Source organism: Schistocerca nitens, chromosome 2, assembly GCF_023898315.1.
Source record: "Schistocerca nitens isolate TAMUIC-IGC-003100 chromosome 2, iqSchNite1.1, whole genome shotgun sequence".
NCBI classification, from domain to species: Eukaryota; Metazoa; Arthropoda; class Insecta; order Orthoptera; family Acrididae; genus Schistocerca; species Schistocerca nitens.
This window is the reverse complement of record NC_064615.1, coordinates 1056873765-1056886649: the sequence shown is the minus strand read 5'-3', so window position 1 is coordinate 1056886649 and position 12885 is coordinate 1056873765.

Here is a 12885-nt window from a genome sequence, read left to right as displayed (position 1 = left end):
TACATGGCCGCTGCGGACAGGAGGACCCAATGAGTCAAAGAGAGTCGCCAAGTCACACTCAGTCGCAGTCTCAGAGTCAGCCACTATTCTAGTTGACATCTGTCAGTTCATGTCACTGGCTACAAGAGAGTAGTGTACATAGCGGGACTTGTACTTCACCAGCAGTGAGCCTAACATAGGCTATTACGGAAGAGCTTGTACCACATCACATGGACTAGCTTCAGATAAGCAGCTTCTTGTTATTATGGATAAAGAACTCTGTTAATACACGGGTGCAGTTGCGGTATAGAAAGAGTATACTGGCCACCAAGCAACATCCTCTCCTTGCGTCCCCTGGTACAAGACTCTTAGAGTCGCAATGACGACACAAAAACACCAACACTGATAGCTTAGTGTGCCGTGTTCTAGTACTGCCATGCAGAATTTGACACCCATATCATAACTTCTGGAGCACTAAAACGATCGTCTTCAACATTGTTCCTTCGTCCATGTTCCTTCAGAACCTCTCGCCATACGAAGATATGTCCGGAATTAGTACTCAGACGGAACCTGTTCTTATCCGAGAAAGGCACGCGACCCCACTCCTCACTGGTACAGCCCCTCTTGGCACCATCACAAACGTGGTGCGGGTGTCAACAGCAAAGAGACCACTGCCATACAGTCGCCAGTGTTAAATGTTGTTGCAAATGCATTCGCTGTTTGACAGTCGCTGTTTGACATGTGTCTCCTCTTGCTTGTTTCAGACCGTTGTGGTGATCTGCTGCTGCTTCCTCTCCCTCGGGCAACAGTGTGTGTGGTTTGGGACGCTCGCCAATCAGGCGAAACAATGCTGTGAGCAATAACGAACACTTAGGCGACACCCGTCGCTCCTCATCCTTTTTCCAGTTTCGCAATCATTGCCTCCACACTATGTTGTAACGCAGAACACCACCAACCGCTCACTGACATACACATACTGCCCTCTCACTTAGAGCTACGCCAAACAGAGAATATGGGCGGAACTCCTCCGACATATGACGTGGCGAGTTAACAGAACTGTTGCCATGAAAGTTAATAAAACTGTAACTACAAAAACAAGCCGACATGAAAAAAATTCACTACACTGTTGTCCTTTTACATTGTACTGACGGTACTATACTTAATGCAATGATCATTTTCAAACGTAAAACAATGCCAAAAATAATCTAAAATACTGTCATGTCTGGTTGTTCACGTACATGACAAGGGTTGAATGGACGAGGCTGGTATGAAACTATGTATTACCGCAATAGGGTGTAGGAGAGACGAAAAGGTGCTTTATTAAAGAAGAGTTGTCTTCTTGTACAACATCATTTTAATAGTCATGTGAAAAATTCTGTTAAAGAGAAACTGAGACATGGAGATACAAAATTTGCTGTTATTCTGGCAAGACTTATTTCGCAACTGCAACCTCTTGATGTCATGATAAATAAACGAATTAAAGTGTATATGAGAGAGGAATGGAACAAATGGATGATGGATGAAACTCAACGTGAATTCACGCCGAACGCCTACAGTCAAACTAGTGTCTTAGTGGATAACACAATCGTGGCCTAGAGTAAGAGAAAACATTATTGTTAAATCTTTCAAGAAGTGTGGCATAAGTAACACTCTCGATGGCAGTGATGACCCTCGTATGAAGAGAACAACGATGACGATGAAGAGGAAGAAGAAGGAGAAATTTCAGATGCCGATTTTCACGGATTTTAAAGGTAAACTCGGTTCTATAACCTAAGAATTTTTTTAGTCTCGTTTTCCAATCTAATAAAAAATGATAGAAATGTTATTTTTCAAAAAAGGCTGTAAATTGTGGCAGGTCGGGAACATGTCCTCTGGAGTATACGACATTCCCTCAGAATTACTGAGATCCGTGAGAGGGCCAGCTACAACAGAGCTATTTCACATTTCACGCAAGACACACGAGACAGGCGAAATACCCTCTGACTTCAAGCAGAATGTAATAATTCGGAGAGGGCAGGTGCTGACATGAACCGTCAGTTTATTTAGTAAGTCATGGTTAGAAAATACTTGTGAGATACCCCTTAGGTTCAATCCCCATTTTAATTCCTTTTTTTTCCACTTTTATAATTTTTTGTCGCATCTACAACTGTCGTGTGGCATTAGTGAGTAAAGAGGTAGCGCAGAACGCACACAGTCGGGCACAAGTTTTCACTTCTCATGCAGGCTAAAAGGTGCCGGTGGATCATATGGCATTGTCAGTGGACAATTGAATGAGGTGCTGTGGCTAGACTTGTGAACGTCGAGTTGCGCCAGCAGCGTGGTGCATAGGGAATGTACAATTATTCTGGCTCGAAGCCTTCTTCTTTTAATTTGCAAGAACGCCAAAGGTAATTCCTTAATTTTTTTTCGTTCGCATTCGTACACAGAAAACATGGACGCAAATTTAAAAATGAACTTAATAATCGTATTAATTTCTTGAAAAAATTATCGTAAAATAAAAAAACAAAATTCACCTTACCTCTTTTTCACATAGTTGGCAGAATATTATTTTACAGTCGGTTGTGAAAGCACAATCGCTCCCGATCCATTTCCGTAAATTATTGGTTTTTGGCCTGGGCATATTCGTAATATGAAGAGTCAATGTGAACAGCACGGAAACACACGCAGAATGATTCAGATTCCGAAATGCCAACAGTAACTAGTAGGGCATTGTTGGCGCACTGCAGAGATCATGTGACCTACCTGAACACGCATTAACTGCTGTCAACAATACCGAAGCGCGTCTCTACTCCGCTAATCCGTCTTGCAACAATGAACCATCACAAGTCTTTGGCATCCTTATCCTAGAGACTGCCTAAGTGGAATAACAAGGACATGTCCTTCCATAATCTACCCACATTTACGTGAAAGGATGTTATTCTAATGGATCGTCCCGTATTATCTCATTTTGGAAATTTGTTGGCCTAATATTATGGGAGTTTCTTGGGTTGACAGGGACCAAAATGAACCTCAATATGACCTCTGAATGTAAAAATAAGCATCTTCAGGGCCATTTCCTCAAAATATGAGAATATTATGCTCAAAAGCCAAAAATATACCAATATATGCATTTTAAATTTGAATTTAAAGTAGCCTAGTACCTCCAAAATATCATAGTTCGTAAAGATACAACACCAGGTACCGTAAAAAAAAAGTGATAAGAAATACATGCAAAATCCGTGCTGACCATCTGCACCATCACAAGCTGTCTTCGGTCAAACTCGGATATATGGCGCATCTTCCACATTCTACACAAGGTTCAGCACGGTCACTGATACTACATGCACGGTGTGTGTGTCTGACTAGCAGTCATTCCTCGGCAGGTGGCGCTGGTGTGGCATGGACGAATTTATATCGATGTAGGGTCATAATGTTCTGGTGGATCTGTGTACATTTAAAAACTGTTGAGGATTTAACTGCACACAATTCCGAGCCACTTTCCGTTGTCACCGTTCCCTCTGCCACCTTGCGAAGAAGCAAAAACTTTCGCTTGTATGGGCAACCAAGTGATTTGATTTATATTATGTGTCAGAATTGTTTGCATCTACAAAGACAAATAAATTTGCGTTTTAAATTAGATAAAGACATAAAGAATTTCAGAAAAAAGAGAAATTACCTTAAAAAAGTTTAAGCGTGAAGAAACATACTCACGAAAAGATACTTTGTCATTTTATTGTTTTTTTAATTGCACAGAATTAAAAATTTTCCTTAACATTTGATTTTGAATCAAGAAGAATTTCAATTTAAATGAATACTAAGAAATAACAGTTGATGCAAGAAAGGAAATACCATAACAAAATAAATTGTTACTTTAATTAATTTCTTCCATCTTCCAGAATACAGAAGATAGTGGAAGAAATTTTGTAATTTAATAAGAACTACACGTATGTAATGGCATAAAATCCATGCAGAGAAAGAAACTAAAAGTGAGCGAGTATAAGGGCTATAGGCCGGGGTGGAGAGTACAGAGATTGAAAAAAAAAAAAAAAAAGAAATAAAACAAGGGCTATCGCTTTAACTAGTAATCAATATGTTCATGACCCCCACTCGAGCCTAGACATTATTTACATCTTGAACACCAAATCGCACCAATGGCGGCCGAAGACTCCTGGTATAAGCAGGGCAGAGTATTGGACAAACATAGGGAACACCGTCTTGCGCCTGTGTTGGTAAACTGCAAAATCGAGGGGCATCAGAAGAACCAACACTGATCATCCTAAATCTTGACTGTCGGCCGGAAATTTGAAGCCACTACTCCAGTTCTGCGGCTTCAGGGCAATAACCTAAGCGCCAGATTTCGAGCTCCGTCCGAAGTTTAGCACGGTGGCTCGTGTAACGATTTTAGCTCTTGGCTGCAGTTTGACATCTGCCGCGGCTTCCACTTCCACAAACTTTTCCTGTCGAATCCTCCCCCACCCCACCTCCAAGCCTCCGTAAAGCTAACTCCCCCACACGCCGTGTCCTCACAGTCCAATACAGCTGCGGCGAATGAAAGATCAACAAGAGAACAGCTGGCCAGAAACTCGGCGGACTAAAGGATACCGACTGTGCACAGCCGGAAACTTCTCGCGCGGACGTAGCGCGCTCAAAGTGCGGGGAGCAGCCCTTCGCAGAAGTTTCAGCTACTGTGTGCCACCCGATCGCCTTCGCCAACAGCGTATTTCATCGTAATTCCGCCGCTCTCTGCTCTGCTCGAGTTATAATTTCTACTTCATTTCAGCTTCAGCGAAGTACGTGACACCTGCGGTGAATAAGAATATAATTACTAAGATCCCGTTTCAGTTTTTAATTACATAAGACCCAGAGGAGGAAGTCAACACATTTATAATGGTTTACTGCGTATTTCTCGTGCCAGGAAACGCTTCCGCATCTCTGGAAGTCTGCCGAAGACAGATGGACATTTAAGCAAGACAAATCAGTCCTTAAAGTGTGTTAAATAAAATACAGTACAGTAACCAACCTTTCCGTCGGCGCAACATGACAGCTATATTAAAATGAAACACCTTCTTCGAGTTCTCGAAGACGTTTTGCAATTTTTAAAAATAAACAAAAAAATAACTTCTACAGACGCATTGATACCTACCACTTCGCAGTACCGTGCAACTCACAGATATCCAGCCTTCAACTCTATAGTATGGTATCTACGGAACCAGATTTTCAAATAGAGTTAAGAATAAGCCAAGAAATTTGGTATAGTAATCCTTAAACACCTACCCTAAACGATACCATACAGGGGTGTGCTGGAGTGTTATGCCTCTGAATTTTTATGTGCACACTCTCAAAAGCTTTTTAAATAAAACGATATTAACATTCCAGATCTTTATTCTTCGTGTGTACAAATTTGCAGCGCTCTGCCATCAGAGGACTCCGAATCCACGCATGTGACATGACAGTGTCTAATGTAACTATATATTATATTTATTCACAATTGAAGATATTTACAACCATCAGCTGTATAATGGAATGACGGCAATGAAAACTTGTGCCGGACCAGAACTTAAACCGGATTTTCCGCTTATCACGAACGATCGCCTTACTATTTCGCCATCCATGCGCGACTCACGGCTAGACCCACACTTCCATATGTCGCCAACTATGCGTCTACAACCTCTACTGGTATATCCACTATGTACATTCCTGCACGGGTGAAACATTTTACTTGAAAGTATCTTGCCCGGTGTCGGCGGACAAATGCAATATTGCCGTGACTGTGTTATTCTGAATTACGATGCGAGCAGGCACTGCGGCGACTACACCCGTTATGAAACACATTAAACGTATTCGCAGTTGCGAATATGGGCAACAGTCTGCTATAGAATGGAATGAAGACAATGGAAATTTGTGCCGGACCGGACACTAACGCATGTCTAACGGAACTTTGCATCTTAATTGAGAATAACATTAGATGTTGCAACTTTAATTTTATTATTTAACATATCTAACCTGATTGTGTGATTTCTGTCCTACAAGACTGGTCGTGAAGAAAAGTTGTTTACAGGAGCAGCCACGCGGTTATTCTTCACGATTTTCATCTGTTTGCGAAAGTTAAAGAAGACCTTGACAGTGGCGAAGCGGTGCAAGCAAAGGCAAGGTGGAGACTTCGTCGAAACGTCAGACATTCTATAGAGACGGTAACAATAAAATTAATCTTTCGTTGGGAGAAATGTGTTCGTCGCCAGGGTGAGTATTTTGAGAAATAAATACGTAGACACGAAGAATAAAGTTTTAGAAAGTTGATAATGTGTGTTCTATATAAAATGTTATAGAAGTTTTCGCATAAAACATTCGGAGGCATTAGTTTTCGGCATGCTCTCACACTTAGTAGAAAGAAGAGGCAACACACAACAGCATCCTACTCAGAAAGCACCAAATCAACTGACACCAACTGGGGCTCCTGGCTGTGTATAAGAAGCACGACACAGGTAGCCAGGAAAGTACACTCATGCTCATAAATTAAGAATACTTGCAGAATGTGGTGCCACACAACGTGTCACTACACAAAACTGGTGCTAATAGCATAGGAACACAGGGAACACACACGATACAGACCTGTAAGTCTTCGGTATTGGTGATAAGTTGAGAAAACCGTCCCGAAACACGTGCTACAAAACGCCACTCTTTCCCGCGCATGTACACCGACATCATCTACATCAACATCTACATGACTACTCTGCAATTCACATTTAAGTGCTTGGCAGAGGGTTCATCGAACCACAATCATACTATCTCTCTACCATTCCACTCCCGAACAGCGCGCGGGAAAAACGAACACCTAAACCTTTCTGTTCGAGCTCTGATTTCTCTTATTTTATTTTGATGATCATTCCTACCTGTGTAGGTTGGCCTCAACAAAATATTTTCGCATTCGGAAGAGAAAATTGGTGACTGAAATTTCGTAAATAGATCTCGCTGCAACGAAAAACGTCTTTGCTGTAATGACTTCCATCCCAATTCGCGTATCATATCTGCCACACTCTCTCCCCTATTACGTGATAATACAAAACGAGCTGCCCTTTTTTGCACCCTTTCGATGTCCTCCGTCAATCCCACCTGGTAAGGATCCCAAACCGCGCAGCAATATTCTAACAGAGGACGAACGAGTGTAGTGTAAGCTGTTTCTTTAGTGGACTTGTTGCATCTTCTAAGTGTCCTGCCAATGAAACGCAACCTTTGGCTCGCCTTACCCACAATATTATCTATGTGGTCTTTCCAACTGAAGTTGTTCGTAATTTTAACACCCAGGTACTTAGTTGAATTGACACCCTTGAGAATTGTACTATTTATCGAGTAATCGAATGCCAACGGATTTCTTTTGGAACTCATGTGGATCACCTCACACTTTTCGTTATTTAGCGTCAACTGCCACCTGCCACACCATACAGCAATCTTTTCTAAATCGCTTTGCAACTGATACTGGTCTTCGGATGACCTTACAGCATCATCTGCGAACAACCTAAGAGAACTGCTCAGATTGTCACCCAGGTCATTTATATAGATCAGGAACAGCAGAGGTCCCAGGACGCTTCGCCGGCCGGAGTGGCCGTGCGGGTGTAGGCGCTACAGTCTGGAACCGCGTGACCGCTACGGTCGTAGTTTCGAATCCTGCCTCGGGCATGGCTGTGTGTGATGTCTTTAGGTTAGTTAGGTTTAAGTAGTTCTAAGTTCTAGGGGACTGATGACCACAGCAGTTAAGTCCCATAGTGCTCAGAGCCATTTGAACCATTTTGAACCAGGACGCTTCCCTGGGGAACACCTGATATCACTTCATTTTTACTCGATGATTTGCCGTCTATTACTACGAACTGCGACCTTCCTGACAGGAAATCACGAATCCAGTCGCACAAATGAGACGATACCCCATAGCCCCGCAGCTTGATTAGAAGTCGCTTGTGAGGAACGGTGTCAAAAGCTTTCCGGAAATCTAGAAATACGGAATCAACTTGAGATCCCCTGTCGATATGGGATATGATCACCATACACACGTACACAGGCCGCACAACGGGTTGGCATACTCTGGATCAGGTGGTCGAGCAGCTGCTGGGGTATAGCCTCCCATTCTTGCACCAGTGCCTGTCAGAGCTCCTGATGTGCCGTAAGTGTTTGAAGACGTACAGCGATACGTCAACCGAGAGCATCCCAGACGTGCTCGATGGGCTTAGGTCTGGAGAACAGGCAGGCCACTCCATTCACGTGATATCTTCTGTTTCAAGGTACTAAGGTACTACTCCACGATGGCAGCTCGGGGGGGGGGGGGGGTTCCGTGCGTTATCATCCATCAGGAGGAAGGTAGGAGCCACCGCACCCCTGAAAAGCATACTGGTGTAAAATGACGTCCCATTACACCTGACCTGTTACAGTTCCTCTGTGAAACACATGCAAGGGTGAACGTGCACCAACCATAATCCCACCCCATACCAACAAACCACGACCTCCATACAGGGCCACTTCAAGGACATTAAGGGGTTGGTATCTGGTTCCTGGTTCACGCCGGATGCGAACCCAGCGAGCATCACTGTTCAGACTATACCTGGACCCGTCCGTGAAAATAACCTGGGACCACTGTTCCAATGACCATGTACTGTGTTTTTGACACCAGGCGTTACGGGCTCCCCTTTGACCAGGGGTCAGTGGAATGCACCTTGCAGGTCTTCAGGCGAAATAAACCATGTCTGTTTAGTCGTCTATAGACTATGTGTCTCGAGACAATAGTTCCAGTGGTAGCTGTAAGGTCCCGAGCAAAGCTACTTGCAATACTCCGTGGTCGCCTGCGGGCACATCGGTGAGATATCGGTCTTCTTGTGGTGTTGTACACTGTGGGCGTCCCGTACTGTAGCCTCTGGAGACGTTTCCTGTCTGCTGGAATCGTTACCATAATCTTGAGATCACACTTTGTGGCACACGGAGGGCTAGTGCAAGGACCTGCTGTGTTTGACCAGCCTCCAGTCGCCCTAGTATTCTACCCCTCATAACGTCATCAATATGTGTTCTTTAAGCCATTTTCATCGCACAGTCACCATTAGCACGGGCTGGAAACGTCTGCACACTTACTCGCTGCACCGTACTCTGACATGCACCAACACACCTCTGCGCATGTGGACTGCTGCCAGCGCCACAGTGCGACGACCGCAGGTAAATGCACCGCATGGTCATACCCCGAGGTGATTGAAACCCGCAAACCGCCGACCAGAGCGTTGTTTCACCATGTATCAGCATTATTCTTAATTTATGAGCATGAGTGTGTAATCCAGAAAATAAACAAACCGCTTTTTATACTAGAAATAATGTTATCCACATTCTGCTCCATATTCAGAACAGAGTGAAATTAATAGAATTTTCTGAAATTTGTGTGACAAATGTAGCTCAGTCATGTGGTGATTAACTGCTACACTGACTGAAAACGAGAAGTCCCTCGTTTTCTGAGAATGCTCAGAATGACATTTTTATGATATTAAATGTGATATTCTCCGTAGCGCAAATAAAGACAGAAAGCTATCATTACTGGAAATTCTCGATATAAACAAACACTAATCACAAAATCTGACTTAATGCTTAGTAATCAAATACAGCTGCCTTATTCAACCTTGCTAAGGCAGCAGTAGGCAGCTAACATTTCCCCATCGTAAGATAATATGTTTAATGTAAATTGCACAACTGTTCACCACTTCAAACATTCCACTGACTTCTTCCTCTCCTCCGACCCCCAAGCGTTTTCTTGTCTGTATATGACATTCACGACCGAGTGAGGTGGCGCAGTGGTTAGACACTGGACTCGCATTCGGGAGGACGACGGTTCAACCCCGCGTCTGGCCAACCTGATTTAGGTTTTCCATGATTTCCCTAAATCGATCCAGGAAAATGCCGGGATGGTTCCTTTCAAAGGGCACGGCCGACTTCCTTCCCCGTCCTTCCCTAATCCGGTGAGAACGATGACCTCGCTGTCTGGTCTCCTTCCCCAAACCAACCAACCAACCATGACATTCACGAAATAGTTTGTCTATATAACATAGTAGTCTGTACCAGCACTCACTTCGGTACTGGTTTCAGGATGTATTACGTGACGTTCAATTTGGCTTTAGGAAAGGTAAAGGCCCAAGAGAGGCAGTTCGGACGTCGCGGTTGATAATGGAAGAAAGACTAAACAAAACTAAAGAAAAATCAACACACGTTCACAGGATTTGTCGACCTGGAAAAAGCGTTCGACAATATAAAATAGTGCTAGATGTTCGATATTCTGAGGAAAATAAGAGTAAGCAACCTATAGGGAGGGACGGGTAATACACAACATATAAAACAGCCAGGAGGGAACAGTAAGAGTGGAAGAATAAGTATGAAGTGCTCATATTAGAAAAGGCTTAGGACAGGAGCGTATTCTTTCGCCCCCGTACTGTTCAATCTATACATCGACGAAGCAATGATGGAAATAAAAGAATGGTTCATGAGTGGAATTAAAATTCAAGGTGAAAGGGTATCAACGATAAGATTCCCTGACGACACTGCTATTCTCATTGAAAGTGAAGAAAAATTACAGGATCTGCCGAATGGAATGAGCAGTTTAATGAGTACAGAATAGGGATTGAGAATAAGCCGAGGAAACACCAAAGTGATGAGAAGTAGCAGAAATGAGAACAGCGAGAAAGTTAACGTCAGGATTGGTGATCACGAAGTAGATGAACTTAAGGAATTCTGCAACCTAGGCAATAAAATAACCAATGACGGATGCAGCAAGAGGGACTTGAAAAGCAGACAAGCCTTGGCAGAAAGGGCATTCCTGGTCCAAATCTCCTAGCATCAAACATTGGCATGAGTTTGAGGAAGAAATTTCTGAGAATGTACGTTTTTAGCACAGCATTGTATGGTAGTGAAACATAGACAGTGGAAAAAACGAACAATGGAGAATCGAAGTTTTTGAAATGTGGTGCTACAGATAAATGTTGAAAAGCAGGTGGACTGACAAGGGAGGGAATGAAGAGGTTCTCCGCAGAATCGCAGAGGAAAGGAATATATGGGAAACACTAAAAACGCAGGATGGTAGGACATCTGTTAACACGTTAGGAAATGACTTTTATGGTACTAGAGGTAGCTGCAGAGTGTGACAGCTGTCGAGGAAGACAAAGACTGGAATACACAGCCAGCAGATGGTACTCTGAGATGAGATCAACACAGGAGAGGAAACAGCGGCGGACCACAGCAAACCTTTCAGAAGACTGAAGGCGCAAAAAAAACCTTCAGCTTTTCATCTTTCAGTATATATTGTAATATGAGCGTTATTTGTTCAGAACTTCTCTTTGAACCTTTTCAATATGATTATGTTTTCGGTCACATAACTTTCAAGAATAACCTCTGTAGAGCTATTAGCTCTTGTTGAAGCTTTATGAACAATACGTTTCGTTTTATGCTGTCTGAGGATAGCCCAGAAAGCCAACATCAGGTTCACAACGAAATAAAATAAATATTATTGTAACATTAATACTACGTATTTCACTTTTAGGTTTATGTTCCTTTAAGTACCGACGGAATATTTCTATATTCTCGTTTACTATCAAATTATTATTATTATTATTATTATTATTGTCATCACTTTATACAATACACAGGCTACTGTACAGAGCAGCCAACGCTGGTCCCTACAATGACACGCCGTCTCACAGCCAACACACAGATTTCTGATTATGTGCGAAACAATGGAGTACATTGTTCCAGAAATAAATCTATTCCCCGGTCCTGGCCAAGGTTTTTGGGAGGTTGCCCTTGAGTGTCAGGTAAATGCCTCGACTGATAAACCTCTCCCACCTATTCTGTTCCCAGCTGGGAATACCTGTGCCCTATTAGTATCCCAATCGATAATTGGCTGAAAAGAACTGCGACTTTATAGTGTTTATGTAGAACACCCCGCTCTACTATACTTGGAGTGGAGATTTTAAAGTCAAAAACAAATAGAAAATATTTGTAAAGGTGAGGTGGATGGTTCTTCTTATTAAAATGAGTGACTTGTGGTCTTATTCCACTCACGTGCTGAGCAATACAAAATTGTCTGCGTGCTATACTGCGTGACTGGATTGGTTAATTAATGAAGAGTCACTGAATCGAATTGGGGAGAAACGTAATTTACGAGACAAATTGAATAAACGAATGGATCTAATATTAGCACACTATCGGAGGTAACCAGGAATAGCTATGTGTGTGTGTGTGTGTGTGTGTGTGTGTGTGTGTGTGTGTGTGTGTGCGCGCGCGCGCCGCGCGCGTGCTCGTGAGCGAGTGCAGGGACGCGCGGGGGGGTATGAACGGGAGCGAGGGTGAAGCCCATGACATCGACATCCAACCTAGGATCACTCGTCTTCTGATTCCTCGGTAGTATATAGACGGTTCAGCTCAAGGCGTCAGAAATATCGTCTGCCAATCAGCATTGCTCTTCTAAAACAGGAGAATGACGTTTCGCTTAAGGCGACCAATCCGGGAATCTGTAGTATCAGCGTTTGGCGTTTGATGTCTCCCTGTGAAAATCTCTGAAACTGTGTGCTATGTGTAAAGAATGCGTAGGTTGGACGCTCCCACACAATGTAGCGGATTTTGCTAAAAAGCCAAATACGGGGTCGTTCCCCCTTTCACTCGGGCACACGCTGTCTGCTCCACGGGCGTCCGAGGTTGACTCGTCCTCTGAAGGGACCGGCCTCCTGGTGTGTGGTCTGCCTCTCTTGAACTAAAAGCTCCTGTGACCGTCGTGTCTGGAATGTATGTGTGTACACCAGCCTTGAGTATTTCAACCCCGGTGTGCACCTGTTATTTGCCTATCGTTTACATGAATTCATACAACATTGACTTTATCTTATCGAGTTCGGGTTCGAATGAAGCGTCTTGATGTGCGGAATA